Here is a 5647-nt window from a genome sequence, read left to right as displayed (position 1 = left end):
CATCAAAAGATTCAGAGAATCTGGAACAATTGCTGTGCGTAAGGGTCAAGGCCGTAAAACTCTACTGGATGCTCGTGATCTCCGGGCCCTTAAACGTCACTGCACCCCAAACAGGAATGCCACTGTCAAGGAAAGAACAGAATGGGCTCAGGAATACTTCCAGAAAGCATTGTCAGTGAACACAATCCACCGTGCCATCCGCCGTTGCCAGCTGAAACTCTACAGTGCAAAGAGGAAGCCATTTCTAAGCAAGCTCCACAAGTTCAGACATTTGCACTGGGCCAGGGGTCATTTAAAATGGAGTGTGGCAAAATGGAAGACTGTTCTGTGGTCAGATGAGTCAAGATTTGAAGTTCTTTATGGAACACTGGGACGCCATGTCATCCGGACCAGAGAGGACAAGGATAGCCCAAGTTGTTATCAACGCTCCGTTCAGAAGCCTGCATCACTGATGGTATGGGATTGCATGAGCGCTTGTGGTATGGGCAGCTTGCATGTCTGGAAAGGCACCATTAATGCAGAGAACTCTGTTCAGGTTCTAGAACAACATATGCTCCCATTTAGACGTCATCTTGTTAAGGGAAGACCCTGCATTTTTCAACACGATAATGCCAGACCACATTCTGCAGCAATCGCAACATCATGGCTACATAGGAGAAGGATCCGGGTACTGAAATGGCCAGCTTGCAGTCCAGATCGTTCACCTATAGAGAACATTTGGCGCATCATAAAGAGGAAGGTGTGACAAAGAAGGCCCAAGACGATTGAACAGTTAGAGGTCTGTATTAGACATGAATGGGAGAGCATTCCTATTTCTAAACTTGAGAAACTGGTCTCCTCTGTCCCCAGACGTCTGTTGAGTGTTGTAAGAAGAAGGGGGGGATGGATGCCACACAGTTGTAAAAATGGACTTGTCCCAACTTTTTTGGGATTTGTTGATGCCATGAAATTTGGAAACAACAGATTTTTCCCTTAAAATGATACATTCTCTCAGTTTAAACTTTTGATCTGTGATTTGTGTTCTATTCTGAATAAAATATTAGATGTTGGCACCTCGACATCATTGCATTCAGTTTTTATTCACAATTTGTTTAGTGTCCCAACTTTTTTGGAATCCGGTTTGTAAATCAAACTCTAAAAGTGACTCCTATAATAAAATGTGTTTTCAGTGTGCAGTCATGCAGCATCACAAGGTGTCACTCAGTGTTGTGACTCTCGGCTGCTACCATCACATTTTAACACAGATCTGTAAAATTAACAGTTGTGTGTACGTGTGTGTGTGCGTGTGCCAGTGTCGGTTGTAGATGTACAGGCAATGATGATTTTCTGAGTTTCAATTAAATTCACCCAGTCGGTTGAGATATTTTACTGACAAAGTATGCCATCGGTTAATCCTCAAAATGCATGAATAGATTTTAATTTAATACTACACAATTCAGTTTTTTTAATTGACCATTTATTAAATGGCAAGTTTAAACAAAGCATCACCCCACCACCACACCCACAGGATGCTCAATTTATAGTTTTTTATGTTATGGAAAAACATCCAGCGAGGAGGCTTTTGGGACAGTCGCCCACACCTGCCAGGTCCTATCTCAGTGTGCCATGAAGCTGTTGCTGTGTTTGTGTGTGTTGTCAGATGAGACTTGGGCTGCAGCTGCAGAGAACTCTGTTTGCCAAACAAGGACATATTCATACAGACTATGGTATGGCTGCAGAGCATTGCAGAAAAAAGAGAAAAGAGCCATTCCTGTACTGAAACAAAGTTAGTTTTTGTTTTTTTCTTGGTAAACACAGAAAGAAATGCATCTTTCAAACATAAAAATAAAACCACACCATGTGGGAGAATTTAAAAACTGATAGTACAAATGATAAATATGGGTTTAAAAACTGCATTTACAGGAAAGTATTTACAGCGCTTCACTTTTTATGCATTTTATGTTACAGCTTTTGTCCAAATTGTACAAAATTAATCTCTTTCCTCCAAATTCTACACACAATAATAAATAATAGCCCATTATGTCAACAGACTCAAACTCATGAGGAGAGCTGGTTCAGTTCTGGGAGTGGACCTGCAGTCTCTGACAGAGGTGTCTGAGCAGAGGAGGCTGAGGAAACTGCTCCAGATCCTGAAATTTTTTTTTTTTTCTTTTTAGATCCTGAATGGTAAATGGACTGTAGTTATATAGCACCTTTCTATCTTATTTCAAGATACTCGGCTCTTTACACAACAATCGGTGCCTCATTTACCCATTCATACAGCACTCTACTAGATCTCTACAAAGCTAATTGAATAAATCATTCTAAAGAGACTAATCAGAGCTTTAGATGACATTCAAACACCGATGGGACACATATCAGAGGCAATGAGGGGTTCAGTGTCTTGCCCAGGGACACTTCAGCATGTGACTGCTGGTGGATTCGAACCCCCAACTCTCGCATTAGAGGACGACTGCTCTAACCACTCACACACAACCACCCCCAACTCAGAACAACACGTCACACCCCCTGCATGACACACTGGACTTTTACCACAGCACCTTCAGTCATAGACTGAGACCACCGAGGTGCTCCACAGAACACCACAGGAAGTCCTTCAAACTTTTACACTCCTCCCCCTTTATACACAATAAAATTAATCCTGCAGCACAATAAACTCTGTTTCTGCCTGCACCTGTTTAGAACTTCGTGTTGGTATTTTTATAATCTGTTTTTTTATATTCTCTGTTATTTTTATATTTTGTGAATGTTCCTTTGTATTGAAACTCTGGCACAACAATTTCCTGTGGGATCAGTAAAGTTCTATCAAATCTTATGACAATGTGAAAAAAGATTTATTGAGATATTTGCAAATTTATTAAAAATAGAAGACTAAGAAATAACATTTATGTAACCCAACAAAGTTCAGTCAGGTCATCTGGACGGTTTCTTTTTTTGTTGAAGTTCCGTCCTTTATCCAAAGGACTTCATCAGTCTGAGGAGCTACAAACTGAGTCCCACAAGCAGCACACATAGGGGACCAACCTGTTTGCTGATGATAAGATAGTTTCTGGGGCCCACCCTCTCCCCTGTCAACTCCTTTGAGGCAGCCATAGCCAAAGTGGTTCAAATCATCAAATTTGATGGGAGAGAGGGCGAGCCCCAGAAACCATATTATCACCAGCAAACAGGTTGGTCCCCTATGGGAATGTGCTGCTTGTGAGACTCAGTTTGTGGTGGCTTCTCGAACTGATGAAGTCCTTTGGATGGGGGACGAAACGCGTCAACAAAAAAATAAACCGTCCAGATGTCCTGACAACTCTGTTAGATTTTTTTTACCTGGATTATTATTATTGAGCATGAACTGTGGCACATTTACGCAAGTGTTCACAGCCTTTGAGCTCCAAATTGAGCTCAGATGAATCCTGCTTCCACACTGTAAAAAATATTTGTATAATTAACAATAAAATTCTGGCAGCTGCAGTTGCCAGAATTTCACTGTAGAAAATATGGTCACAATGTATGACACATTACTGTATGACATCTTGGCAACAGTCACTTTAACAGTAGAGAATGTTATGGCAAATTACTATGAAAAACTTAGATACGGTATACTGTAAAATGTTTTACAACAAATTACTGTAAAAATAATTGTTACAATATAAACCTGATTACAGTACATGCTTAAAATAACTGATAGACTGTAAACATAATTACAGTCGATATCTGTGGAAACCATGAGGATGTTTTTCAGCAGCAGGAACAGGCAGACCAGTCAGGATAGAGGGAACGATGAATGCAGCGATGTACAGAGACATCCTGGATGAAAACCTGCTCCAGAGAGCTCTGGACCTCAGACATCAGGACAATGACCCAAAGCACATGGACAAGATCTGAAAAGAGGGGCTTCATGACCACTCTGTGAAGGTCCTGGTGGGGCTTCAGAACCACCTGTGAAGGTCCTGGAGGGGCCAAGCCAGAGTCCAGACTTGAATCTGATAGAACATTTCTGGTGCATAGACTTCTCCCATCCAACCTGATGGAGCCTGAGAAGTACTGCAAAGAAGAATGGGACAAACTGTCTAAAGATAGGTGCTCAGCTTGAAGCATCATCTTCAAACAGACTGTACGCTGTGACTGCTGCCAGAGGTGGATCAACAAAGTATGAAGCAAAGACTGTAAATACTTATGTAAATGTGATTTCTTAGTTTTAAATTTTTAATAAACTTGCAAAAATCTCAAATCTTGTTTAGATTGTCATAATGGGGTATTTTGTGTATAATTCTGAGGAAAGAAAATACAATTTGGAATAAGGCTGTAATATAAAATGTTATGAATACTTCTGGACAAACTGTACATTTGGCTTCATTGGGTCCATTTGCTAAATAAGTAAAGGAATGGGAGTTTATGAGCGTTTGAAACAAAGTTTAAACAAAATTCAAGGTTTTTAGTCAATGGTTGGATTCTTTGAGAGAGAAATTAATAAAAACATGAAGAAAAATAAATGCATGGGTGATTTTATGACCTGAGGATTTAAATAAGGTTTAAATAAAAATATCACAAAATTTTCAGTGTTTGGAGTAGAGGTTGTAGTGATGCTGGGCTACTACCACAGTAAACTTTAGCCTAATATTTTTAAATATTTTTTATCATGTTTGTTTTTTCTAAGGTCAGTTGGCAGTGGCGGCCATCCTTAATTGGGTTGGCTCCAAACATCAATGAGTTGCTGATTATTTTCAGAAAGTTTAGTTAAAATCCGCGCAGTGGTCATCAGATGTTTTGCTAACACGGTGTTGGTCTCAGCTGACTGCAGCTCGAGCGCGCAGGATGTGTTGGTCTTGTTGCCATGACAACGGGATGAAGCTGCGGCTCTGCGGTGATTTTCAGGGCTCGTCGCTGTGCTGAAAACGACAAAAGAAACATAACAGGCCCGAGGTCCGGCCCAGCCTCGTCCCGCAGCGACACAGACTCCCGCTGTCACACGTGACGTGACGGTCGCTCATTGTCCCAGTCAGCCGTCTGACAGAGCCTCGCAAGGAGCGGCGCTTCTCCTCCGGACCAGAGGGATCGATCAGCCGCCGCCACCCGGATTGTTTCCCGCGGCGATGCGAACATGGCGCGGGTGCTCATGAACTTGGTGTCGGTTCTGGTCTGGCTCGCGCTGAAGCTCCGGGCTGCGGGCTACTGGGCGCTGGTGTACGGCTGCTGCGTGCTGTGCGCCGCCGCCGCGCTGCTCAAACTTTGCTGGAGCTTCGTCCTGAGGCCGACCACCACCTTCAGCTGGGGGCTCCGTGAGGCTCCCCCCGCCTGTCTGAACGACACGTGCTGGGGAACCCACTGCTACGTTCGCATCAAGGTAAGAGACGCTCTCGCGCTGCAGGACACGCTGAGAGCCATTGTGTGTTAGGCTCACGTGCGCCTCCACACCTTCACCCGCCGCGTCGTGACGAGGGAACAGGCCGAGTGTCTCCTGGTCTGAGATCTGTCCTGAAAATTCAAAACTTTCAGAGAGGGCTTCCTGTTGGAGAATGAGCACATAATGATGGAGCTGTTACTTCAGCACCAGAACCATCCATCAAAAAAAAAAAAAAAAATATATATATATATATATATATATACATACATATATACATACAGGTCCTTCTCAAAAAATTAGCATATTGTGATA

This window comes from Nematolebias whitei, chromosome 3 (genome assembly GCF_014905685.2).
Source record: "Nematolebias whitei isolate Nwh7 chromosome 3, NemWhi1, whole genome shotgun sequence".
In the NCBI taxonomy this organism is placed as follows: Eukaryota; Metazoa; Chordata; class Actinopteri; order Cyprinodontiformes; family Rivulidae; genus Nematolebias; species Nematolebias whitei.
Note: the sequence above shows the minus strand (reverse complement) of the source record.